Consider the following 13,306-nt stretch of genomic DNA (forward strand, 5'->3'; position numbering starts at 1 on the left):
ATAATCCGTTTTTATGCACCCATTGACTTATGGGGGGTCTCATCCGATAAACTGATCAAAGTGGCACATGCTATTTTCTTAACATATGGACCATCGATCCATGTGTAGAATGATAATGTAAACTACCACATTGACTTATGTTGATCAGTGTTCTGTCCTTCTACCCATTTTGGGTACTTACTGACAGCAAACGGACCCTTAATACGCTCGTCTGGGTGAGCCCAAACTCTATGGGAACGTCGGCAGCAGATCCCGTCTGTCCTGTAAGTTCCTCGGTGCTGCCTCCATGGATCGGACTTGTCTCTCCAGCACATCTCACAGGTGATCGATCGGACTTACTTCAGATCTGGAGAATTTGGAGACATCGCCTTGGACTCTTTATCAGGTTCCTATGACCATTCTTGACTGACCATTATTCATATGAAACAGGCGCTGCCATTAGGGAATTCTGCTGCCATGGAGAGGGGCAGAGTCGGCTCCAGGTTTTTCTGGGCCCCAGGCGAAAGAGTCTCAGTGGCCCCTTTAACACATACCACGATTCATGATGCAGCGATACGGCGGAGAAATATATATATATATAGTACAATGCAAAGATTTCACTTACTACATTACATGAGCGATATCTATTGTAAATTCTGCAATAGCTCAGAAACCGGCGAATCCTCACAGCGCACAGTGCAGACCGGACAATATAGTCCTCCATACAGTGTTTTGAGCCCCAAATATTGCTCCATACAGAATAATGGACCCCATATAACGCTCCATGAAGAATACTGGTCCCCATATAATGCTCCATACAGGATACTAGCCCCCATATAATGCTCCATACAGGATACTGGCCCCCATATAACGCTCCATACAGGATACTGGCCCCCTTATAACGCTCCATACAGAATATTGGCCCCCACATAATGCCCCATGCAGGATGTCACTTCCCCCCATATAATGCCCCATGCAGGATGTTACCTCCCCCCCATATAATGCCCCATGCAGGATGTCACTTCCCCCCTTATAATGTCCCATGCAGGATGTCACTTCCCCCCCATATAATGCCCCATGCAGGATGTCACTCCCCCCCCCCCATATAATGCCCCATGCAGGATGTCACCCCTCCATATAATGCCCCATGCAGGATGTCACTTCCCCCCATATAATGCCTCATGCAGGATGTCACCTCCCCCCCCATATAATGCTCCATGCAGGATGTCACTTCCTCCCCATATAATGCCCCATGCATGATGTCACCCCCCATATAATGCCCCATGCAGGATGTCTCCCCCCCCCATATAATGCCCAATGCTGCATGTCACCTCCCCCCTCCCATATAATGCCCCATGCAGGATGTCACCTCTCCCCCCATATAATGCCCCATGCAGGATGTCACCTCTTCCCCCCCATATTACATAGTTACATAGTTACATAGTTTATAAGGCCGAAAAAAGACAAGCGTCCATCCAGTTCAGCCTATTTCTTGTGCACTGCAGCTATTCCGCAGCGTTGATCCAGGGGAAGGCAACAAAAAACCATGCGGTATAGGCCAATTTACATCATTGAGGAAAAATTCACTTCCCGACACCAATCTGGCAGTCAGATTAAATCCCTGGATTAATTAACTAAGCATAAGATGTAATTTTATTGTTCTCAAGAAAGGCGTCCAGGCCTCTCTTGAACTCTTTAAGTGAGTTGGACATCACCACTTCCTCTCCCAGAGAGTTCCAGAGTCTCACGGCTCTGACCGTAAAGAATCCCCTTCTATGCTGGTGTGGCACCCCAGGGGTCTGGTTTCCACAGTAACAGCAATGTTATGTCTGAGAGCAGGTGGGAGGTCTCTTGGTCAGGGATCCTATGCATGCCACACCTCCTGCCCAGTCCTGGGAGGGGAAGAACTTCCCCTATATAAACCTACGGCTGAGGCAGGGTTAGAGAGTAGAGAAGAAGTAGAGACAGAGAAGCAGATATAGGAAAAGAACATCAGGAGCTCTGTGGGAGCAGTGCTACAAGGAGTCAGGGGCTGGCAGCTGCAGAGCTCGCCCTGACTGAGAAGTTATCACCGGACCCGGAGTCCGAGGCTGTGGGGACTAACTCCTATCCAGCAGCAGAAACCGACCGGCAGGGGATTGCAGGTCCTCTGGCCCAGTAACCCGAAGGCACGGTCACACGCGTGGGACCAGCACCGCCGTCGTGGAGCGGAAGCTACTAGAAGGCCCCGAGTCACCGGCCATACGGGTGAGCACCACACGGTACACTCAGGGACGTGGGCTACTTATACCCGCCTCTAGCAAGGTAGCCGGAAGAGTATCGTTAGTTTGGGAGGCCTACAACTCCGCCTGGCCAGGGGAGATCCCATCTGCTCAAGGACTGACCAGGCCCCAATCGCTAGCCAGTACTCCGGGAGGGTCTATCTTTGTCACCAGTAAAGACCCTGAACTACACCGTACCGTCTCCGAGTGGTTCCTGCTATCCCCATCATCCACGTCGGCTGCCCTGAGGCCATACCCCTCCCGTTGGGGGTTATACTATCACGCTGCACAATCCTACCACCGGCCTCAGCGGTCTGCCCTGCAGCAGCAGCTCCTTAGCTGTACTCAACGGGTGGCGTAGTTGTCCAACATCTACCGCTAATACAGCGCCACTTAGTCTGACTCCCTGGGCACGGACCGGATCACCGCCACGAGACTACAACCCTAAAGAGATCCGGCTCCGGGTAAGCTCCCGCGTGCGCAACGCAGCGCGACACAGGCCCAGGGGCGCGTCAACTTTTGGCGTAGTCGGCAGGATTTCGTGCCCGCAACCACCGGGTACTGCGTGCCTGAAAAAGACTGTTCAAACTTACCTGTGGTGAAGATTCCCGCCATCCGGTGCCATCTTCCGCTTCCTTCCCGCCATCGGTGGAGTTTTCCCGCCATCCGGCGCCATCTTCGGCCTTCTTCCCGCCATACGTGGAGTTTTCCCGCCATTTGACGCCATCTTGAGGACGCCGCGCGGGAAGAAGAGGGGCGTGGACTCAGAAAGCCCGCGAGAACTGAAGCCCCGCCTCACGTCCGGACGTTGCGTAAGGTCCTGGAAGGAGCCCAGCAGACGCCGACGTCACAGGAGCGCGACGGAAGGTCCTCAACCCTGACGATCCACTGCGGAGCCGCGGCCTACGGAAGAGGATCATCGCAAGGTAGGCCACGGTCCACTAGGGGGGAGAAGGATGTCGGATACGGAGGAGAGCTTCACCGCTTCAACCCCCGCCAGCGCCACCGCTGTTGCGGTCATGCCTTTCACCATGCCCTATATCCCGGGGGCAGCCTGGCTACCCCAGTACTCAGGGGAGTCACATACCCTGCATGACTTTAGAGAAAAGCTGGATAGCCTCTTCCAGGTGTACCCCCTCACAGAGGAGCAAAAAGTGAGCATCCTGGTGGCCCAATTAACCGGGGCAGCCCAAAGGGAGGTAAAGTCCTGGCCACCTGGGGGGAGGACTGTCGCAGGGATACTAACCCGGCTGAGGGACACCTTTGATACCCGCACCTCAGCCGAGATCAAGCTTAGATTCTACGGGTGCAAACAGCGGGCACATGAGAGTATAAGGGACTATGCCCTGAACCTACAAGAGGCCCTGAGAGCCATTAAGCAGACCGACCCTGACGGCGTGGGAGACGAGGACAGGCTGTTGACTGAACAATTTATAGAGGGTTTATATTGCAATGCCCACCGAACCCAGTTGCGGGCAATGGCCTTACAGGACCCTCATCTGGGATTTGCACAGTTCAAGGACAGAGCCATCCGGGTGCTTCGAGAACCGGCACCAGGTGGCGTTGTGACCCCCAGACGCCCCACTACCACTTACCACCAGGAGGCGGCGCCCTTGTCGGCAGGGCCTGTGGGAGCTGGTGCGCAGGCTTTGAACAATGACCCGGCTCCAGACCTGCACCATCAGGTCCAAGAGCTAGCTAAAAGCGTTGCTGCGCTAACCCGAACTGTGCAGTCTTTACAGGTTTCCACTCCAGGGAAGATCCAGCTGGCATCCGGACCGGAGGACATCCCGTGGCGTCGACCAAGGAGGACCCCACCGGCCAGAGGAAGACCCAGCGACCGATACAACGAGGACGGACGACCCATCTGCCGCCGCTGCAATCAACCCGGACATATGGCAAGGTACTGTCCTTTAAACTGGCACAATCTGGGGTAGAGGGCCAACCCCCAGGAAAAAGATCACCAGGCCCATCGAACTGGCGCGACAAATATGTGGGAGGACGTCCAGTCTTACCCGTGGTACTGGATGGCATTCCTATGAGTGCCCTACTGGACACCGGGTCACAGGTCACCACCATCCCGTACGTGCTCTTCAAGCAGTACTGGAATGACTCGGATATCACCCGCTACCCTGACGACGACTTGAGTATCATCACCAGCAATGGTCAGCCCGTGCCACAGATTGGATTTAAAGAGGTGACCATTAAAATCGGTAGAGTCGAACTGGCAGCACAGGGACTGATCATTGTAGACATTGACAAACACGAGAGTCACCCAAAGATAACTCTAGGAACTAATGTAATTGAAAATTGTCTTGCAGAGGTGATTTTCCTTTTACAGCAGGTTGCCAAGAACGCCAGCTCCGGCCAGCAGCGAGTGCTCCAGAAAGAGATCCGGGCACTGATGCGACAGCAACAGCTAGAACTCTCCGGTGGTGAGATTGGTAGCGTGCTAATGTGTGACCCTTTCCCTATTGCCATGCCCCCGAAAAGTGAAATGATGATTTGGTGCCGGGCAGCTATTGGTCTGAGAGGTAGAGATTACCAGGCAATGGTAGAACCAGTTTACTCAGACAGTAGGCCCACCATTTTGACAGCACGGGGGGTGGTCAATGTACGCCATGGGAGGGTGCCCGTTCGCATAATAAATATCGGGAAGAGGGAAGTGTACCTGCCCCGGTATGCCACGCTAGCCAAATTGTATACCATCAATCAAGATTCCATACAGTCCGTAGAACCCTTGCCTCCATCTTCCCCGGAGGAAGGTAACGGCTCTCAGAAAACAATGGAGGACTGGTGTCAGCAACTACATTTGGGTACTGACTCCACTCCCTCACACCAGAAACAGGGAGTCTATCGGGTGGTTCAAGAGTACGAGAGAGTGTTTAGTAAACACCCGTTAGACTTCGGGCGAGTCAAGGGGGTAGAACACCACATCCCCACGGGAGACCATCCTCCCATAAAAGAGAGGTATCGACCCGTACCCCCTGCACACTACCAACACGCCAAGGGGATGCTTAGAGACATGAAGGAGGCTGGGGTGATCAGGGATAGCTGTAGCCCCTGGGCAGCTCCACTAGTCTTAGTCAAAAAGAAAGACAACACCATGAGGATGTGTGTAGATTACCGGAAAATCAACCGTATCACACACAAGGATGTGTACCCCTTACCAAGGATAGAGAGTCTTTGGCTGCTTTAAGATCTGCTAACTTCTTCTCTACCTTGGATCTCACTAGTGGGTACTGGCAGGTTCCTGTAGCAGAGGCGGACCGGGAGAAGACCGCATTCACCACCCCGATGGGACTTAGCGAGTTTACCTGCATGCCGTTCGGACTCTGCAACGCACCAGGAACCTTCCAACGATTAATGGAGTGCTGTCTGGGCCACAGAAACTTCGAGACGGTCCTGCTGTACCTGGACGATGTCATCGTATATTCCAAGACGTATGAGGACCACCTGAAACACCTGGCGGAAGTGTTCGAAGCTCTGGCAAGCTACGGCCTAAAGGTGAAACCCTCCAAGTGTCACCTCCTGAAACCAAAGGTGCAGTACCTGGGACACGTGGTGAGCGCTGATGGAGTGGCTCCCGACCCTGATAAGATCACCGCAATTAAGGAATGGCCAAGTCCCTCCAGTGTAAAGGAAGTGCGGCAGTTCCTCGGGTTGGTAGGCTATTACCGCAGATTCATCCCCGGTTTCACCAAAAAGGCAGCTCCTATGCAGGACCTCCTGATAGGCCAGTCCCGGAAGGCCAAGAACCAGAAGCCACCCTTCAGATGGGAGAAGTTAGAAGAAGAGTCCTTCCGCCAGCTGAAGATGGCCCTCACGGGGGATGAAATCCTGGCGTACCCTGATTACAGCCAGCCCTTTATCCTCTACACCGACGCAAGTAACATCGGGCTAGGAGCCGTGCTGTCCCAGATCCAGCAGGGGAAAGAACGAGTAATCGCTTACGCCAGCCGAAAACTGCGACCCACCGAGAGAAACCCTGAGAATTACAGCTCATTTAAGCTAGAGTTCCTGGCAGTGGTGTGGGCAGTCACCGAACGCTTTAAGCACTACCTCGCTTCCTCCCGGTTCACCGTGTACACGGATAACAACCCGTTGACACACCTGGACACAGCAAGACTCGGCGCCCTAGAGCAGAGATGGATGGCCCGTCTGTCCAACTACGAGTTCACAATCAAATACCGGGCAGGACGCTCCAATACCAACGCGGACGCCCTGTCCAGGATGCCAAACCTACCGGACGTAGGAGAAGATCCAGAGGGACTGGAAGAAGTCGAACTCCCCGCGTTCCACCGTCATGGGACTATCCAGTATTCCCACCGGGTAAGGAGTAAGCAAGCTGCTACGTTTAATCCCTTGCCTCACTACAACTGGGCGGAAACGCAAGACAGTGACCCTGCCGTCCGACTGGTGAAGGAGATGCTGACTCGGCCAGAGGCTCGCCTTGACCCAGACGCTCCGGAGGAAGCCAAGCAACTGTGGGCTGAGAAGAGTCGACTGTTCCTTTATAAGGGGAAGTTGTGCCGCCGAATGGTTAACTCCCGGACGCATGAACTAATCTGGCAAGTAGTGGTGCCACGAAGAGACGCAGCCGTGGTGATGGAGGCATACCACGATGGGGCTGGACACTTCGGATGGAAGAAGCTGGAGTTCCTGCTGCGCGGGCGGTTCCACTGGGTAGGCATGAGGGGAACCATCGAGAGGTGGTGCAGAGACTGTGGCCCGTGCAACCTAAGAAGGAAGGACCGTGCCAGCCAGAAGACTCCCCTGCAGTCCATCGTCACCCGGCAGCCGTTGGAACTGGTAGCCTTGGATCATGTAAAACTGACCCCAAGCAGAAGTGGCTACGTCTACGCACTAACCATCGTGGATCACTACTCCCGGTTCTTGGTTGTCGTCCCCGTCAAGGACTTAACAGCTCGAACAGCAGCTAGAGCCTTCCAGCAGCATTTCTGCCGTCCACACGGGTACCCGGACCAAGTGTTGACAGACCAGGGACCTGCCTTTGAAGCGGAGGTCTTCCAAGAATTCTGCACTCTGTATGGCTGCCGGAAGATAAGGACGACACCCTATCATCCGCAAACTAATGGACTTTGTGAGAAAATGAACCAGGTGGTGATAGATCTTCTGAAAACATTGCCCCTGGAAGAACGCAGTCTGTGGCCTGAGAGGCTGCCCGACCTAGTGGACCTATACAACCACATCCCGGTAGGTTCCACCAACTGTACCCCGGCTTACCTGATGAGGGCAAGACCTGGTAAGCTACCTGTTGACCTGGAGATGGGAGTCCTGACACCCGAGGACACTTCACCAGAAGCAGACTGGGACACAGAGAGGCAGCAGCAGTACCGGAAAGTACAGGAGAGCGTGGAGCGAAGTCTCTGTCAAGCTAGGGAAAGACAAGAGAAAACGTACAACCAGTATGCTCCCGCTGTTCCCCTGGTACCCGGAGAGCAGGTCTTGAAGAGGAAAAGGCGGCTCCACAAGTTGGACGACCAGTGGGAGAAGGACCCGTACATCGTACTGCCCTCAAGCCACGACAACCCAAAGGTCTGTACCATCAGTAAAGACGGAGGGGAAACCACAACCATTGTATCCCGGGATCACCTGAAGAAGTGTCCCGAACAGCTACGGAACCCTGAAGAGGAACAAGAAGACCCTCGACCCGTAGAGGAAAGGGAAGATATGGTTAGTACTGTGCTCGGAGACTTCCCTCGGTCTTGGACTCAAGTCAATGGCGCAGTTGTGGTACCCGTACTCACCTTCCTCCAACCAGCATCCCAAGCACCTACGGAGCAACAGGTAGAGCTGGAAGAACAGCCGGTCCAGGAGGCAGAAGATCCCACACCAGCAGACCAGGAGGATCAACCCTCTGCTTATAGTGAACCTGCCATGCCTCTAGTGAGCCAAAGGGCCCGTGGACAGCTGCCCAGTTTACCCTTGACAGTTCCTACACCCTGTAGTTCGGGGCTAGACAGTCAGCTCCGTAGGTCCACTAGGGCCACTAGAGGCCAGTTACCCGCACGTTGGAGGATTTGAAGTGTATAAGTTGTTTTATTTATGGTTACCTGTTTTTCTTGTTGCTTGTGTATAATTATGTGTTTCTAGTTATTTTTAGGAGTCCTTGGTGGATTTACCGGGAATCCTTGTACAATTGGTTGGAGCGTAACCTAGGAATGGACTAAAGACTGTTAAGGACTCGGGGCAGGACAGACCCCTACCTGGTTACGTCTCCCTGTTTTGGTGAAATGGACACCTTGCTTTTCTTCAAAAACTGCACCCGGTTGCGGACACGCCGTGACCATCCTTATGTGTTTTTCTTATTGTATTATTATTGTTTATACCTTGTTATGTTTTTCTAAAAATATGTTTAGTCCCGGAGTACTAAATTTCACTAGGGGGGAATGTGGCACCCCAGGGGTCTGGTTTCCACAGTAACAGCAATGTTATGTCTGAGAGCAGGTGGGAGGTCTCTTGGTCAGGGATCCTATGCATGCCACACCTCCTGCCCAGTCCTGGGAGGGGAAGAACTTCCCCTATATAAACCTACGGCTGAGGCAGGGTTAGAGAGTAGAGAAGAAGTAGAGACAGAGAAGCAGATATAGGAAAAGAACATCAGGAGCTCTGTGGGAGCAGTGCTACAAGGAGTCAGGGGCTGGCAGCTGCAGAGCTCGCCCTGACTGAGAAGTTATCACCGGACCCGGAGTCCGAGGCTGTGGGGACTAACTCCTATCCAGCAGCAGAAACCGACCGGCAGGGGATTGCAGGTCCTCTGGCCCAGTAACCCGAAGGCACGGTCACACGCGTGGGACCAGCACCGCCGTCGTGGAGCGGAAGCTACTAGAAGGCCCCGAGTCACCGGCCATACGGGTGAGCACCACACGGTACACTCAGGGACGTGGGCTACTTATACCCGCCTCTAGCAAGGTAGCCGGAAGAGTATCGTTAGTTTGGGAGGCCTACAACTCCGCCTGGCCAGGGGAGATCCCATCTGCTCAAGGACTGACCAGGCCCCAATCGCTAGCCAGTACTCCGGGAGGGTCTATCTTTGTCACCAGTAAAGACCCTGAACTACACCGTACCGTCTCCGAGTGGTTCCTGCTATCCCCATCATCCACGTCGGCTGCCCTGAGGCCATACCCCTCCCGTTGGGGGTTATACTATCACGCTGCACAATCCTACCACCGGCCTCAGCGGTCTGCCCTGCAGCAGCAGCTCCTTAGCTGTACTCAACGGGTGGCGTAGTCGTCCAACATCTACCGCTAATACAGCGCCACTTAGTCTGACTCCCTGGGCACGGACCGGATCACCGCCACGAGACTACAACCCTAAAGAGATCCGGCTCCGGGTAAGCTCCCGCGTGCGCAACGCAGCGCGACACAGGCCCAGGGGCGCGTCACTGGTGCAGGAACCTCCTTTCCTCCAGATGCATAGTGTGCCCCCTCGCCTTTGTCACCATCCTTGGTATAAACAGGTCATGGGAGAGATCTCTGTACTGCCCCCTGATGTATTTATACATGTTTATGAGGTCTCCCCTAAGCCTTCTCTTTTCCAACGTAAATAGGCCTAATTTTGACAACCTCTCTGGGTATTCTAGTCCCTCCATTCCCTTTATTACCTTAGTCGCCCTCCTTTGTACCCTCTCTAGCTCCAATATGTCTTTCCTGAGCACCGGAGCCCAGAACTGTGCACAATATTCTAAGTGCGGCCTTACCAGCGCTTTATACAGAGGAAGAACAATGTTCTCATCATATTTCCCCTATTCCTCTTCTGATGCATGCCATGACTCTATTTGCCTTCGCAGCTGCTGCCTGACACTGGGCACTCCAATTTAATTTGCTATTAACCAAGACGCCCAGGTCCTTCTCCATGTCAGATTTCCCCAACGGTTTCCCATTTAATATGTATGGGTGACTGCTGTTTTTCTTTCCCATGTGCATGACCTTACATTTATTGGCATTGAACCCCATTTGCCATTTTTTAGCCCAACTCCCCAATTTATCTAAATCCTCCTGCAGCTGTGCCCTGTCCTCATCTGTATTAACTACTTTACAAAGTTTAGTATCATCTGCAAATATTGCTATTTTACTATGCAACCCTTCCACTAGATCATTAATAAATATATTAAATAATATAGGGCCCAAGACAGACCCTTGAGGCACCCCGCTAGTAACCCTGAAACACCCTGAGCTTACTCCATTGATAACCACCCTCTGCTTTCTATCACTCAGCCAGCTATTTACCCACTTGCACACATTATCCCCCAGACCAAGCATTCTCATTTTATATACCAACCTTTTGTGTGGCACGGTATCAAACGCTTTGGAGAAGTCAAGGTATACAACATCCACTGACTCTCCCCGGTCCAGCTGTGAGCTCACCTCCTCGTAGAAGGCCATCAGGTTTGTTTGGCAGGAGTGATCCCTCATGAATCCATGTTGATATAGAGTTAGACAGTTATTATCATTAAGATATTCTACAATAGCATCTCTAAGAAATCCTTCAAACAATTTACCCACAACAGACGTTAAGCTGACTGGTCTATAGTTCCCAGGGTCACTTTTAGACCCCTTTTTGAATATTGGTACCACATTTGCTTGGCGCCAGTCTAGTGGGACAGTCCCTGTCCATAAAGAGTGCTTGAATATAAGATACAGCGGTCTGTCTATCACATTACTTAATTCTTTTAGTACCCGGGGGTGTATGTCATCTGGGCCTGGTGACTTGTCTATTTTGATATTATTTAGGCGTTTCTGAACTTCCTCCTGGGTTAGTTGGGTGATATTTAGCGGAGGGTTTACTTTATCACTCTGCATTTCCTCCGATACATTGTTTTCTTTTGTGAAAACAGTGGAGAAGAAGCTATTGAGTAGGTTTGCTTTACCCTCATCGCCCTCTATGATTTTACCCAGGTTATTTTTTCAATGGGCCAACTCCATCAGTTTTAATCCTTTTACTGTTTATATAGTTAAAGAACAGTTTGGGATTCGTTTTACTTTCCTTGGCAATTAGTCTCTCTGTCTCCTCTTTTGCTATTCTTATTTGTTTCTTACAGATTTTGTAAGAATGTCACTTGTCCCCCCCCCCCATATAATGCCCCATGCAGGATGTTACCTCCCCCCCCATATAATGCCCCATGCAGGATGTCACTTCCCCCCATATAATGTCCCATGCAGGATATCACTTCCCCCCCATATAATGCCCCATGCAGGATGTCACCCCCCCCATATAATGCCCCATGCAGGATGTCACCCCTCCATATAATGCCCCATGCAGGATGTCACTTCCCCCCATATAATGCCTCATGCAGGATGTCACCTCTCCCCCCCATATAATGCTCCATGCAGGATGTCAGTTCCTCCCTATATAATGCCCCATGCAGGATGTCTCCCCCCCATATAATGCCCAATGCTGGATGTCACCTCCCCCTCCCATATAATGCCCCATGCAGGATGTCACCTCTCCCCCCATATAATGCCCCATGCAGGATGTCACCTCTCCCCCCCCCCATATAATGCCCCATGCAAGATGTCACTTGTTTCTCCCCTAATATAATGCCCCATGCAGGATGTCACTTGTTTCTCCCCTCATATAATGCCCCATGCAGGATGTCACTTGTTTCTCCTCCCCCCATATAATGCCCCATGCAGGATGTCACCTCCCCCCCATATAATGCCCCATGCAGGATGTCACCTCTCCCCCCCATGTAATGCCCCATGCAGGATGTCACTTGTTTCTCCCCCCATATAATGCCCCATGCAGGATGTCACTTGTTTCTCCTCCCCCCATATAATGCCCCATGCAGGATGTCACTTGTTCCCCCCCCCATATAATGCCCCATGTAGGATGTCACTTGTCCCCCCCCCCATAATGCCCCATGCAGGATGTCATTTGTCCCCCCCCCATATAATGCCCCATGCCTCCATACATATAAAAAAGAAAATCAAATACTTCACTTCTCACCTGCTGACGCTGCTCCGCACTCCTCACCCACGCCGGCGTCTTTCCGCTCTGCGACGGCTCAGTAGAGGGCGTGGTGTAAAGACGTCAACGCACCCTCTGACCTGTGACGTCACAGTGCAGCAGCCGCGGAAGAGACCGGAGCTGCTGCGGAGGCACAGGGAGAGGTAAGTATTGTGCCGCCGGCTGCTGGGGCCCTGAGCAAGCGGGGGGTAGGGGGGGTTTTGCTTGGATTGGCAACGGCACCGGACTCCTCCGCTCATAGGTCCCCTAGCACGGTGGGGTGCCCGACGGTGAGTGCCCCCCCACCCCCCGCCTGCTCAGGGACCCGGCACCTGCCGGGTGCTGACGCTGGGCCTGGAGAGGGGTATCTTGTCTGTACAATGTTAGGCAGGTGATATGTGTCACATCAAGGAGGATTCCTGGGAGAACATTGCCCCATCACCCTGCCTCCACTGGTTCGTCTTCTTTCCATAGTGCCATCTCTTCCCCAGGTACTCTCCACAAGGAGAAACATTCCCCTTTTTATCCCCAGTCAGTGGCTTCTCACCCAGCCAAATCAGACCTTCGGCTTTGCACTGATGAGGGGTATACTCCCCCAAAACAAGTGTCTGCAAATTTAGTATCTGGTTTAGGTTTAATCAGAAATCACGTGGCAAGGCTTGTTAAAGGGTCAATATTGACTTTGAGGATTGTTATATCCAATAGGAATTCTTGTCCTCTTCCTCTCTGAAGAGAATATTTCCATATTTAATTCCTCAGGTAAGGCTATGTTCACACACGTTGGGTTTTTCAGCGTATTTTGCTGCAGATTTTTATGCAAATTTTCAGCTGCATTTTGCAGTACCAGCAAAGTCTATGAGAAACCAGAATTCTCTGTTCACACATCTTGATTTTTTTTTGCAGCGTATTTTGTGCCTCGGTTGGGTTTTTGGAAAATAGAGCAAGTCACTTCTTTCAACGTTTTTTCCCCCATAGGAAGTAATGGGTGCTGAAAAAAACGCACCAAAAAACGCAGGTAAATTTTTTCAGTGTTTTTGATGGCAAAATAGAATGCAGTTCTTTTTTTCACAACTTTATGTACATTCATAAATAAA

Source organism: Phyllobates terribilis, unplaced genomic scaffold (genome assembly GCF_046119375.1).
Source record: "Phyllobates terribilis strain yellow unplaced genomic scaffold, ASM4611937v1 Scaffold_8__6_contigs__length_399053987, whole genome shotgun sequence".
Classification (NCBI taxonomy): Eukaryota; Metazoa; Chordata; class Amphibia; order Anura; family Dendrobatidae; genus Phyllobates; species Phyllobates terribilis.